Here is a 15,729-nt window from a genome sequence, read left to right as displayed (position 1 = left end):
TGGCCTACCTAAAATGAAGGAGGGGCACAAAGGAGCTGTTCTCCGATATGTTTGCCTTTGTTTCAGTTAAATTACTCTCTTTTTCCCCTTATTCTTTCTTACCCCCTTTTTTGTCATCCAGGTACACCTTGGAAAAGCAGGGCAGGGCAGAGAGGGGGAATTAGGTTGTGTTGATTAGCTTTGGACGGCTGTAGTAGTATCAATAGACTCTGTAGTTCATAAAGCCAGCTTGGTATATAAAATTCCCAGTACGAGGCCTCCAGGAGCTCCAACAGTCGATGACTCTGCATAAAGACAAACGACCGCCAAGCAGACCAGACTAAATACAGTGGAATGGAGTATAGGGTAAATGTAAGTCACAGCTGAGTCACAGCACCGACTAATACAAATCAGATGCCTCAATAAGGCAGTGTGAGGCTGCCAAGCTACGACACTGCCAAGCTGCTCCCCCTGTGCATATAGGTTGTGGGCTACGGCCCTCCACAGGAGCAAGCTGCACCGACCTAGCACTGGCCACTTCTGTGCCAACAGAGAAGCAATTCACCTTCAAGGTTCTTACCCACGCACATAAGGCCCTCCACAACACCGGACCCGCCTACATGAACCACCACCTCTTGTTCCATGCACCCCACAGATCCCTCTAATCAGCACAACTCTCTCTAGCGATGGTACCATGCATCAAGAAGCCCAGAACAGGAGGACGCTCCTTATCCCAGCTCGCGGCCACGGCATAGAGCGCCCTCCCTCCCCACCTCTAACAGACACCAACCCTTTCCAAATTCTAGAAGGACCTCAAGACCCCGCTCTTTGAAGAATCATTGTGAACATCCAGGAGCGACGCACCCCCCCCCCCTCCCCAAGTGCCTTGAGACCCTTTTGGGTGAGTAGCTGTGCTTCACAAACCTTGATTGATTGATTGATTGAGTGATTGATTGATTGGGATCCAATGACTAGGGTGGAGCCACAGGACTTGCCCAGGTAACCGAGGATTGAAGGAGGTAACATAGACATAATGTAGAAGAAAGGCATGAGCTAAGGAGGGAAAGAGAAAGAGATTTCACCTGGTAAGCACAGCAAGCACACAGAGCAACGTGCCCCCTACATGAGGAGAGCAGGAGTAGGCACAGGGCATCGATTGGGGAAGAGTCAGAGGTAGAATTAGATAAGAGTCTTTTGGCTGGGATCTATGTCACATAACATTTTCAACAAAGGAGAGGGGCTGACCGGGAGATGAAGGACCAGGGTAGCTTGGTGCAGATCCAACCAAGACAAAGGAAAAGCAGGATGGCACCTTTGCACGTGCATGAGGGGAGCAGCGAAGAAGATGTACGCTGCTCCACCCAAACACACAATATAGATAGACTGAACTCAAGGGAAAGGGTGGCCAGAGAGGAAGGCAAGACCTATGTGCAGCCATTTTGCCACCTGCTAGCCGGCTGAACAAAGGGAAAAGACCACTACAATCGACCATGGTTGAAGGTGGGATCTTTTGAACCCGAGGACATGGCCATAGCAGAAGACTGCATCCGGCATGGAGGAGAGATCCTGAGTGGAAATTCCCCTACATGCAAGAATGCCTAAAAAAGATGGGAGTGCCATGTCAAGAAGAAACCAGTAAAGCTACCCAAAGGACCGCTACAGAGGGGCACGTTAGGTACCATCTATGTACCGTGGGCTCAATTGGATAAACAGGGGCTAAGGACAAAGTTACCACCATTGCTGGATGTAACAGGACAATGACTGATGCTTTGATAGGAGCACTCCAGAGAAAAACCTAGCGATAGGTGATATCAAAAGTCTGCTATGCAGTCTTAATGGAGAGCAGACCAACACGGTGTTCGCCCGCGCTTGCATCCCAGCAATAACACTGACAAATACTGAGCATGAATTTGTCGCATTCAATTCACACAGGCACTGAATATGCATAGCCTTGAGTGAGATGTTCCCTGACTGCCCTGTGAAGTAGTAGGGCTAATGAAGCCAGAGAATATGAGGGAACGATGGGGAATAGAAACAGGACAGCTGTGGGCTGACACAGGCCCATAAGTTGCATAATTTTACAATATTCTCAAAAAGGGGCTGCTCATCGACATACAAAGCGGGTTGAACAGCGTTGTTGGGTTGGACACCAAGCCCTGGTGGTAGATACAAGTCCATATATTACTTTACCACAAAACAAAACAAGAGAAGGATATAGCGATACAGGAGCAAGCCTAGAGAGACACTGCTAAATTGGTCCACCACAAATTAAAAAAAGCAACCCTTGATGGGTCAACATTGACTGCGGACATACAAATGGCAGCAGTCTGAAAAGGGGCCCCAATGCAAAAACCCACAGGATGGCCCACCTTGCAGTTAAAAGCATACCATGAACAGAGATCAATTGCCAAGGTCAGCCAACACAAAATCCTAATCCCCAGAATCAAACTCAGGGAAAACCAAATACACCCTACATTCAGCTGCAGGGAGGCCCGTCAAAGTCCAAATGTGCAGTAAGGTAACACCCCCGAGTAAAATGCCCCTCATTTGCCCACATCCCAAGAATTAACTGTACCAAAAGCCAAAAGAAGGCCCCCTAAGACAACGTTGGGAGTACTAACTTTATTTGCATGAGGGGAATCAGGGCTGCTATATGTGCTCTGCTGATTGAGCATCCTCACCAAAGTTTGCCAGAAAGGGCCCCTGCAGAAGCGAAGGCCCCACTCTGCTGCTTATCCACCTAGGGCGAGGTTGGCTGGCAACGCCCCAGGGAGGGCAGTCTGATGAGGAGGCAGGTCAGCTCTCAGACCAAATACTTAAAAAGCAGGCGCCCAGGTGCCCGCATTCCAAAGTCAAATGGGACAGGTTCCAATTGTTAAGTCAAAAGGTTCCCATTCTTGGGCACTCTGCCCTGGACCCATATTTCCACTATTGCATGTAGTTCCAACAGCACCCCCAAAAACTAGAAGACTCCGACAAGATGGAGGCCCCTTTCAGTTCTAAAACAAAGCTATCCTCAAGTGGTGAGATCCAGGATTCCCGTCTGCCCGAAGTAGTGAAGACCCCACAACCTTCACAGCATATGGTCAAGGATCAATAAGTTGCGAGCTACCCCCACAGAGTCGGGTCCATCGAGAAGTTTGTTAGGTCAGCCAGACGTCCCAGAGTTGCGAGGCAGCCCTGGTCCAGTCAACATCCCTAGGCAAGGTTTGGCAAGGATTTGTGGCCTTAGCCATGGGCCCTCCTCATTCTTATATTCTTGGGGATGTTTTCTGTTATTTCCTTTGGGTGTTTTGAATATTTAAAGTTTGGCCACCATGCCATACCTTTAGCACATCCACTAGTTGGAAGTCCCTAGCCACAAACCATGAACTGCAAATCCAAACACGACTGAGAAGATGTTGTCCAAGGGAGAGGGGGTACCTGGGAGAGCAACTTCTCCAGGCAAGAGTAGAAACGCAGACTGCTCTCACCCCTGTATCAGGCCTAGCAATTGTCCAATGCACCAGGTCTCACATACATCATCCGGAGAAAACAGTAAGCCTCAACCTCAAACACCGAAAGATGGCAATCAAGGGTACATAGGCACCATGGAGCGACTTTCCAAACCCTTTCACCCTTCGATAAGTGAAATAGCAAATTATGGGAGATCTAGGGAAGCTCCAGAAACCCAACAAAAATAGCCCAAAGTTAGCCCAAAAGAGAAGCCTCTAGAAAAAGGGTAGAACTGAGATATATGGTGCCAAAAGAGAGGGGTGAGTTGCACACCACATGCTGAGAAAAACGTGATCTCGGAGTACGTTACAGCTACCAAACAACACTCAACGACATGCCTCACCTCCTTTAGTTTCGTGAACATGTAGGTTGAAAACAACCCTCACCAATGGTGCCCCAAGGCACACATCAGGAGAGACAGGGTCTCAGGAAATTGGCAAAGTTCAGAAAACCCTAGATAGAACAGATAGACCAATCCCCATAGTCACAAGAACACTCCATACAATACTAAACCAAACACCCAGTTAACTACAGGGACTCCTAAAGTAGATTAATACACCTGATTACCTATAAGCCACCGTTTTAGCTTTTAACCATCAAAAAGATTCCATGACCAGGGCCACCTTCTGGTTCCTCACTAAACAATTGTGCAAATGAAGTGTGGAAATACTGGAACCCCAAAGAAAATGATTATTAACCACAGCACAAATGCAATGTTTTTCTGAATTAACAAACAAACCAAGGTTTTACCCAGCAGGTCTGCAATCGAACCATCAAGTGCACCACCTTTCAGCTGCCTCTCTTTCTCTTTATTAATATCGTAACCTGAGATTTTCCCGAAGTCTGCTGTTAATGTTAAGACACAACTCAATGTTATTTGTAAGTTGGTAGTAAATATTAAGAGGTCATCTGCATATAAGCCTATTTTCTTGCTTCAGCCATTGTATTGGAAGGGAAGAATGTCTATGCTGTTCTTGATTCTTCTAGCTAGTGGTTCGATATATAGGTTGGACAATAGTGGAGACAAGGGACAACCTTGCCTCATACCCCTTTGTCAAAACCCCATTAACCAAGACCCTAGCTTCAGGTGCAGCGTAAATTCCCTCCAAAGCTTTACAAAAATTAGAACCCAAGTTAAGAGACTTTGCCACAGCCTGTAAATAAACCCAGTTAACGCAATCAAATGCTTTACCGGCATCTAACGCCATTACTGCTAAGGGGACCCCATAAGCAGAGGCCAGGTCTATAAGCGTATAGGTCAGTTCTTTCAAACTTCTACCTCTAGTAAACCCCTTTTGGTCCTCATGAGCCAGCTGTGGCATGACCCCATTTAGTCTTTCTGCCATAACTTTTGCAAAAAGCTTATAATTGCAATTTGAAAGCGATATAGGCCTGTAAGAATCCCAGTTCTTGCGGCATTTTCCTGGTTTTGGAATTAGCGACATGTTAGCCTCTTTCCAAGATTCAGGCATTACAGCTCCCGTCAAGAATATTGCATTAAAAAATTCGACAAGAATGGAATTTAGTATACTGGCCAGAGCTCTATAAACTTCATGGGGGAGACCATCTGGTCCTGGTGCCCTCCCTTTCTTGCCTTCCCCAATAGCATCTTCTCTTTCTCCACTGTTTTTCCTCTTGTTCAGCTGTTCACTTTTCTCTACTGTTAAAGGATCGGCACGGTCTTGCCTCAACCAGGTCATCACCTCTTCTTTTGTGACATCCAGATCTTCTTGGTACACTTTCCCAAAATATCTGAAGAAGGCTAGTCCAATACCCTGATTATCTCCGAGTAAAGCTCCTGATTGCTCACGCCTAATCTCTTTAATCGTGTTCCTCACTTGATTATTCTTGGCTTTCCAAGCTAACAGCTTACTGCATCCTTCACCGTATTCAAAGTGAGCCAGCCGACTAGTCTCCCATCTTTTCCTGACCCTGTCCTGTAGAATTTCTGTCAGCTTTGTTTTTGTTTCCATTATTTCACACAGCATAGTCTCATGGTCTACCTGTTTTTTGGATTGATCAAATCATTTTAAAATGTCAAGATTTGCTCTTCTAATACTAATACCTTTTTATGATACACTCGCCTTTTTGCCGCCACTAGAGCACCCAATCTACCTCTCAAATAAGCTTTATATTAGTCCCAAACTATACCAATCAATGACGAACCCAAGTTGTTGTAAAATAACTCCTTTTTCTCTTCTTTTAGAGTGTGTATAATTTCTTCCTCTAATAAAATCTTGCGATCCAATGTCCATCTTGATTGGGAATCCCCCTCAGCCAGCCTCATATGGAGGGTTATTGCTGAATGATCTGACAGATGTACCCCTATATGCTTAATATCTAGTACTTGATCCTTCCGTTTATTATCAATTAAGAAATAGTTAATCCTTGACTGGTGTCTGTCTTTCTTGTTGTAAAATGTAAATCCTTTCTGAGGCCCTGCCCTATGTCCCCAATATCACAAAGTCCCAGTTGCACCATCACTTGTCGTATCAGTCCAGACATTTTGGGATTTACCACTACTCTACTATTCAAGGATCTATCTATCCTATGGTCCAACACCGCATACAAATATCCTGCCATGATGATCAGGTCTGGAAAATTTTGTAGCTCGGAGAATAGGGGCCCGTGTCATCTTGATATAGACCATAATAGCCCACCAGTGTGTAATTGTGCCCAAAATGTTTTAATTTTACCACAAGCCATCTACCTGCTATGTTTGAAACACTACCTTCTACAGAGATGTTTGTCCCCTGTTCCACCAAGACTGTCACACCTTTTGTAAATGCTGACTGCTTTGCGAAGACAGCTTGGGAAATCCATCTTTTGGCCTTAAAGAACTTCCGGCTCTCGTTCTCTGTTAAATGAGTCTCTTGTATAATAATAATCTGTGCGGGACAATCCCTTAAATACCCCAGTACCCTCTCCCATCTTCCTCTTACCCAAAGTCCATTCACATTCCATGATAAATTATTTTGTTCTTTTCTCAACCATCCCCTTTAAGGTCAGCAGTTAAATGCAAGTACAATGCCAACGAGACATCTGAGGAATTATTTGTTATTTTCTTCCACATGCTCCCCACCCTGTGCTCCCTGCACGCCCCCCCCCCATAAAAAACTCTACTCTGGTTTTTCATAGCAAAAGCCCTATGCGTGCCCACCTAAGTGTGCATCGACTACCAATAGTGATACCTATACATGAAAGGAAAAATTAACTTTATACACCAGTAACTATAGTTCTGTAAAGAACAAAAGTATATCCCAAAATAGAAAAGAATAACATTGACAAACCCAGGGTCTGTTAGTTCCTGTATACTCATTATTAACCCCCAGGCTGCTGTTTTCCAATACACCAGGGTCTATTACATCTTGTACCATCTTTACTAACCCCTAGGCTGCAGTTTTTCGATAAACTTATCTACCACCTCAACAAAGCGAAAGTTATGCATTTTGTTGTTAAGCATCACCTTCAGAAAAACTGGGAACTTTAGCTGTACCAACACACCTAACTTCCTTAAAGGTTCTATTCTTTTCCCTAACTCACACTGCCTGTTGGAGGTTATACTCGACAAGTCTGATCTGACTTCAAACCTAACCCCGTCGACCTCCATCATCTTTTTACTCAAGGCCTTGGACAGGATCTTCTCCTTTAAAATATGATTGAGGAAATTCACTAAAATTCTCCTAGGCTTGGTCCTATTCGTGTTGAGTCTATAGGGGTCTCTATGGATCCTCTGAATATCTTTAGTAATCTCCTCCTCTGTTTCCTACAGCTGTAGCTCCTTTTTAATCAATTGAACTATATAGGTTTTAATGTCCTCCCCCTCCTTGCCTTCCGGAATTCTTAATATCTTCAGATTATTCCTCCTCTGAAAGTTTTCCAACCTTTCTACCCTCTCCTGCTGTTCTCTCTCCTTTGTTTTGAGCCCCTCTATTTTAACAACATTGACTTTCACCACTTCTTTGAGGTCTCTTACTTCCCTTTCTAGGGTAACTGATCGCCCTTTCCCTGAGCACTCAAAAAGTAGGCTTCAGCGATCTTATCATCTCCCAGTCAATTATCTATCTATCTATCTATCTATCTATCTATCTATCTATCTATCTATCTATCTATCTATCTATCTATCTATCTATCTATCTATCTATCTATCTATCTATCTATCTATCTATCCATCCATCTATCTATATGCTTTTACTGCACAAAATACAGGTATGTAAAAGCAAGGAGCCCCTAAATATGGAAAGTATTTCCCAATTCCCTATGAAATATGGACTACATAATCATAAAGACAATCCCAAACCTACTTGCAGAGCTTAGCATTCCCTAAATGATGCTGACATTCCTCTAAACTCAGCATGGAGTTTGGAAAAATCAGCAGAGAATTTCATATAAATCGGCAAGTTTTATAATTTGAGAATCTGTACAGGGTCCTTCAATTCTGGCAGGGTACTCATTACGCGATCACGAATTTCGGAGTTCACAAACAATGGATTAAAGGGCCAGGGTGAAACATGGATCCAACAGTCTCCTAGTTCATGGTTTCTGAATGGGGTTCCTGGACTTCAGGACACAAACCTAAGGGAAATAGTGCCTGTTGAGCTTTACGAACTCTGCCACAAGTTTATAGACAGCATGCTAACAACTTTAGGTTTTAGATTTTGGGGGACCTTTGGGGATCCCCCCACATAGGTCAATGTTCAAGGTGTGCTCACCCTGCCCCTTTTCTGACCAGATCTGTGTCCTGTAATGGTGGTTACATAAGAACATTTTCTCTCACCATGAGCTAATAAGAACATTTAGTCACTGACTTAGCTTTACGTTCAAGGACCAAGGCTCATTTATTCAACAGTATGGCACTATGTTTTTAAATTTAGATCCAAAAACTTTTCATGTAGGTTTGTCAGCCAGCAGTTACCGGACTAATGCCCCTGATATCTCTAACCTTTTAACCCTTTGAAGCCCACCAGAGACATTTTTGAAAGCTAATTTCTCTAAAAATACTGAAAAGATTCACACCAAACCAGGCAAAGATACTTCGGTAAGTGAAGTTCTAGCTTCAAGTCAATGTAAGTGTTTTCTCTCCATTATTTTATTTGGTAGTAGATATAACAAATATTCCTCTAGAAATTAAATTGGAAACTGCTGTTTAGACCCCCCCAGACTCACTGTAATTTCTCTGACCCTCACCGATCTGCAAGAAACTTGGCCAATGGTGTAGGAACAGTATTCTTGATGTCAAATCAAGTAAGTAGAATTGGTCCCTCAGCTCCTAGGTTTGGTAGTAAAATATGATGATAACTAGTTCACAGTGGGCCCCTTGCACCCCTCAGCTTGGTGCAAATGGTAGACATTCCACTACTGCATAATAAGCAGAAACACAACCCCAAAGAATTGGGCAGTATAGATGAAAGAAAACAACAAATATTGACTTGATTTCAAACAGTTGCCTGCATAAGTACATTAGCAATGTATTCATACATACTAATGAGTGAAATTCCCACAGTGTATATGCTCAACTAATCCAAGCACCTGTTTCAATTCCATTTCTTCCTGGCGAGTGTGATACATTTGTGAGCATCAGTCCCATGACTACATACTGTTATCTATCTACCATGTAAACATGCACTCATGCAGTAACGCACTAGTATTTTGGAAAATGTCACAAACGGCTGATGTCTCGGAGAGGTTAAGCAGTCATTCAAGGTAAAGCTGTTTGCCATGTGGTTCATAAAATCTGCTAGCTCTAAAAGTAATTGGTGACTCGGCAAAGCAGGTAAGGATGGGCCCAATCATATACATAATATGCACCGCCTGACAAGCAAAAGAAATCTCCCAGTTCTTGACTAACAACCTGGTTTCAATGCAAGTCTAGAGTTTGGGCTATGTCTCACATGGGACTGACTGCACCAGTCGTACCAGCATTCTAAAACAGGGATGTGCCAAGGGGTTGGCAGGTTTCCCAATGGTTCAGCTTACCTCTGCCCTTGTGGAAGAGACTATAGCTCCAGAATGGGCACTGCTTAAGCACACACCTACATACATGTGACACTCACACCAACTCCACACCTCTATGATTCCCATCACTGCACAAAAAAACAATGTGTACATTGGTTATTTCCACACCTACTTTATTTAACAGAACTGTTAAGTTACTTCTTAAAGGATGGATCACCCTGGATTGCAAGGGTACTTTGGAAAAGGTTGAGACCCTTTGTAGATGTGTAGCTTCTAAGCAGGAGAAGAGGGGCTCTACCACCGTCAATTTTCAGTTCTTCTCCCGCTTGTCCTTTGTTTGACTTAACAACAAATTACTGCTCACGATCAGAAGACTGCCCCTCTGTTCCACGCTTCTCCTACTCTTTTATGGTGGCCAGCTAATGCTCTTCAGAGCCGGAGGCTTAATTGAAAACTTCAGCAACCAAAGGCCTATATCTGACTCCCTCTTAAACAAGCTGTGTGATCCTGGGCAAATCACTTTTTCCCCATTATTATTACAAGTCCACATGTGAATAATTCTACAGTGAATGTTTGTCAAGAACGAGCAACCACTAGAAAATAGGGGGACCCCTGAAGGAATATAGGTAGAGCAATAGGGGAAAATCAAAATATCAAAAATGAGCAGTCTGCTAGGGAACTATGAGGCACAAGATCATGTGTAAGAAGGAAACCAGTAGGCGTCATCAGTGGTCGGTCTGCAATTGTTTCGGTGTATTATGATTCTTGTGTTGACCATTCTACTGGGCATATGAATTATTTTTCTTCCTATATAAGAGTACAGTAGAGACTGAGATTGATGTGTTTTTACCATGTTTGTTGAGACAAAATGGTATATGTGATTCGGATTTATTTTGTGCTGTTAGGTTAACTTCAAATTAGTGCAGAGGGTACTGTTCACTAGATTTGTTATATGAATATATTGTGGCAGAAATCAAAAGCCATCCTATCACATAACATTGGGAAGTGCGGAGCACGGATAGAAATGAAAACCCAAGGAGTACTGCTTTCTGGGGCCTATATGTAATTGCATTTATATGGCACTTACTACCCGACACGAGGCGTCAAATCGCTTTTTTGGCGAGTAACAGGCTACTTCAGAACCCAGAAAGGATTAGTGTTGAATTAGTATAGTGAAATATGAAAGTAATTTGAGTGGTGGATATGTTATTCAGTTATTTGGATAGAGAAGAGTAGGGGAGGGATAGAAGAGGGGGGAAAAGGTTTGCAGTTATATAATGATTGCTACCCCTGATGAGGTGTTGAAGCGCTTTTTCGGTGAGTAGCACGCTACTCTGGAACCCATATTAGTGGTAAATTAGATTAGTGAAATATGAAATTTGAGAAGTGGGCATGTTAGTCTGTTATTCTGATTGAAAAGGATAGTGGATGGATAGAAGAATAAAGGAGTTTTTTAATGGAGATCATAGCAGTAGGAGGAGGCTTGGGATGAGTAAAAAGGGATGTAGAGGGGAAGAGGCAGAGGGAAGAGATTAAAAAGGTTTGTTTTGGGGTATCGGTATGGTAAAAGAGGTGTAAGATGATGCAAGGAGGGGTAGAGTAGGGGAGATTCTAGAGAGTGTCATTTTGGGAATCATAGTAGTGGTGTGAGATTTGGGAAGAATCAGAGAGTGGATGTAGAGGACATATTGATAGAGGTATAGGGTGAGAAATAGAGTAGTGCATTGGAAAGAATAGTAGAAAGAAGTTTGAGATGAGTCAGAGTTGAGGTAGAAGATATATTGAGAGAGGTATAGGGTGAGAAATAGGGTAGTGTATTGGATTTGCTGAATTAGATGAAAGTAATACATATACAGATCCATATGTACATGGAAAGTATATAGGTGCATAAAGGAAGTAAGTTTATGTAGATTAAAGATATTGATAGTGATACAGGGTGAGAAATAGGGTAGCGCATTGAATATCCTTTTTTAGGTGAAAAATAATAAATGTATAGATCCAAGTACATGGAAGGTATATAGATGCATAAAGGACGTAAGTATATGTAGATTAAAGATGCATTAGATAAACTCTGATTTCCAAGTGTTGTTGTACTTAATTTTTTTTAAAAACAATTATTCGACATGTTTATACAAATCAATACACATATATAGGTACATATCTATAGTACAAATAAATGCTTATATACAAAGGGATATGCTGTATATTTCTGTTTGCATATGGTGCTTGTGTGGGGAAAAGCCACTTCTTGAGTAGTTTTCTGAAGATAAGGTGGTTGTCCATGGATTTTATGTTGGGGGGTAAAGAGTTCCATAGTTTGGCTGCTTGAGCAGAGAAGGATGTGCCACCCATGGGTTTTTTTTTTGTATCTTGGGATTTTGAGGCAATGTGCCACTCTAGAGCGGAGGTTCCTCTGTTGAATGTGTTTGGTGATTTTATGCCTGATGGAGATCTGCAGAACCGAGACACCCTAGGAAAGCACCACATCATCCAATATGCAGTTATAAAGAATGAGCTTCTGTCATTCACCTTGAGTTTTGGTCCACCCTAAAAAAATTAAACATTTGACCTTAATTCGGATTACAGAAAACATGGGGCATTTCTGTTTTTAATAATCACTGACAATTATGACATCGTAATTGCAATACGATATGTTTGCAGTGGATAACTACTGGCAATTTTATCAGGCTCCACTGAATTCTGTCTTATTTCACAATGGTATATTTTTTACTGACTTAGGTAAAACAAGGTGGCAAAGGTTTCTGTTGTGAATTAAAGCTGTCAGCTCATGAGACCTCCAGGAGCGAGGAGTATTACTTGACATAAGTATTGGTTGGATAAACGGTAGCCTCGTTCACCAGGGCACCGGTTCACAGAAGTAGTTATAGGCATCAATTCACCAAAATGTCTGGGGTAGCAGAAGTGACATCTGATGACTTCCCTTTGACCCAATGACATCACAGCAAATTACATTATATGATCTATGTGGGAAATCGAGTTTCTGGTCAGGAGGGCTGAAACCCTACTCATGCAGCAACCACAATTCTCTTCGCGTTGGAACACAAGCAAACACCAATTTAACCTTTGGTTAACTCTCTGAAACCTTGGCACAAAACAGTCATGCTTAACCGAGCAGCAATGTATAAAGTTTTCAAGCAGCACTTCAAACAGTAATAAAATGAAACCAAAATACAAGAAAAATTTAGAATTTAGAAAACAAGAGTAACATTTAATAGATTATTTAACACCAAAACAACAAAAATGCAATCAGTAGAGATATGCAGTTTTCAAAGGTTTAGGTAATAATAGTGCTTAGCATCACAAAGTGCCAACTGTGGTTATCTGGCTGTGCCAGACCAGTATAAAGTCACAAATTCTGGCTGGCCATGATGGAGAATGGTCAGGATGTGTACAGGGACCAAGTTAGTCCCACTGGGAAATGTCCCATAATCCTGGATGTTGGGTAGCGCCAGCAGCAGTCCTGTGGAGTGATGTCAGGTCTACATCGAGGATGCGTTGTGCAGCAGTGATTCTGATGAGTTGCGAGGGCTGCTATGTGGGCTTGCATTGTGGCAAGTCCAGTCCTTCTCACTCAGCCAGCCAGGCAGCAGAACAGATAGCAACAGAGTAGTAGGGGAGCAGAGCAATCCTTCTTGCAGTAGCACAGCACAGCAGTCCTTTTTATGAGTCTTTCACAGGTCCAGACATGTACTGAAGAGTTGGGCCTGAGCATCCAATCCTCATAGCTGGTCGCATCTTCAAACTGGGAGAAGCTTTTAAGGTCCTCCCCTAACAGGGGTGAATGACATTTCCTTCCACCCTGCTATTGCCCTCACTTAACTTTGGATGCAAAGGACTAGTGTGAAACCATTTGTGAGTGTGCTGAGGCAGAGTCTTTGTGATGTGCAAGTTTGGTAGGTGACAGGTTCTCCACTTCATCCAGACAGAGACAGAGATGGTCCATCTTGGCAACATCTATTCACTTTTGTCTCCCTGTCTGGGAGTAATACACAAAGACCAACTGTCAGGTACTCCTAGTCATGTGACCCAGGCTACAGGCTGCAGGCACTAATTTGTTGGGACAAGAAAACAGCAACTTTTTAAAAGTTAGTTCAAACTGGGATGGAGTGGTCATCAAATAAACAATGGATTAAACCCAGATATTTGTGACTGGGGGTGAATGTTTGCATTGTATAGCATTCTGTCCATCATTTGTTCTTTTAACTTTCTTAAAGTGGCATTTTCAGAATTGTTACTTAAAATCCAACTTTACTAATAATGGTGTTTTTAAATTATAATTCTTAAGAGGCCATACTCGACTTTCCTACTTGCTCCCAATTGAAAATGATCACTTATTAAATGCAAAAAGGTAATCCAATGTTATCCTATGGGAGGGATAGGCATTGGAGTAATGAAAAATGAATTTAAGAAATTTCAGTACCAGGATTCTTAAAAGTAGAAACGTAAGTGCCCATAACTTTAAATACACTGCCCTATGGGCTGTCAAGGGAATAGCTTAGTGGTGATCTATAAGTATTAAAAAAAAAAAAGTTCAGGCGTGGCAAAAGGTTTATTTTGCCAGGTTGAAATGCAGTTTAACACTGCCAACAGGCTACAGTGGCAGACCCGAGACACGTTAAAAAGACTATGTAATTGGGTGGCACAAGAAGTGCTGGAGGCCCACTAGCAGCATTTATGTTACAGACCCTGGGTACATGATGTAGCACTTTACTAGGGACTTACAAGTACAGTAAATGTGCCAATCAGGTGTAGGCCACTTTTAGCAGGTTTTAAGCAGTGAGCCCAAACACTTTAGCTCTCGTCACCAGTGATAATGTGCACAGAGTCCTAAAGCCAACAAAAACTAATTCCAGCAACATGAGGGGAGTAGGCAAAACATTTTGGGAAAAACCGAGGTTCTGAGGTTCCAGGAGCTACCATCTGAATTTAAACCACTCACTAGATTACTCTCTTTGCCTACTCATAAACACATTGTTTCCCATTTGTATTCTGCCTCTCAAAAGGAAGCCCTGGTGGTTGGACGAACATTTAAAGATAAGTGGAGCACAGAGTTGGATATGCAGATAACGGAAAAGGAATGGGAGTACTGTTGTTCACAAACTGGTGCATTATCAATTAACAGTTGTTACAGGCTGCTACATTTTAAGTACCTCCATAGGTTTATCACACACCATTAAGTCTGCAGTGCTGCGTTTAATCAAGGATGCAAGTTGCAGGCACTGTAGCACCATCGAACCAGGCTTTTTCATATTTAGCATGTGTTTGCCCAAACATATATGGATACTGGGGCTCAGTGATGGGATCACTTTCAAAAAGGGTTAGTGCTCTTGTCCTTCTGGATCCTAAAGTGGACTTGTTGGGTATTTTTAAAGAGATGCCACAGGTGACTGGTCGATTAATTGAAATTGCCCTCTTGGTAGCCAACTGAGAAGTCTCCAGACACTGAGGTAGACTGATGCTCCATCACACAAGGGGTGGCTTAGAGAATTAACTTATTGTAATGAGTAGCTGGTACATTATGAAAATCTTCTGCCTCATAAATGGAGACCTAGAGACATATGGTGCCTTGACCAGTCTATTTTTTGGATACTAGAAGGGATGTTGGTACCTGAAAAAATGTATTTATATGTTATAGACATTGGCACTGGAATTATGCCGTTGCACAGCCATGGCATTTTTACTGGCATGCCATGGGCGCTGGCTATGTACTGATATTTAGATTACTTTATTATTTTATTTTACCAGTCTTTGTTTCTTTACACTTAAACATGTATTATTACAGATGTTTATATTACATTTTGCAAAGTCAAATAAAAAAGAGGAGTATCATCATAGTCTTCCATGTAAGTTGTTTTTCATTTAATGTCTTGTGATTTTGTAGGAATACAGAATGTGTCCCTCTTCATACAAATTTCCCATATTAATACAAGTACCTCGTTTCTGTTTTGACATAAACATGTCTTTCGCACCTTGTTTTAACTCAAGAAATGCCCAAAAGAGGAGCCTGATGACTATAAAGAGTTATAATGGTACATTTTCTCAGCTATAGTTTTCAGGCTGTTAATGCTTTGATGAATAAATGCGGGTGATCAGCTCAGTTACCTCACCTCCTTTTCAGAAAAATTCATCCTGCAGTGTTGTTGAATCAAACCGCTCTACAAGATTCCAGTCTAGATTCGCATCTTGAGCCAACCAACCATCCTGAAATGTATTACATCTGTGCTGTTACTAATCTAGAGATCCTCTGCAAATCAGAAACCAGCACCACCCCCATGTCAA

The sequence above is a fragment of the Triturus cristatus genome, chromosome 1_2 (assembly GCF_964204655.1).
Source record: "Triturus cristatus chromosome 1_2, aTriCri1.1, whole genome shotgun sequence".
NCBI classification, from domain to species: Eukaryota; Metazoa; Chordata; class Amphibia; order Caudata; family Salamandridae; genus Triturus; species Triturus cristatus.
The sequence above is the reverse complement of the archived record's forward strand: the minus strand, read 5'-3'. Positions refer to the sequence as shown.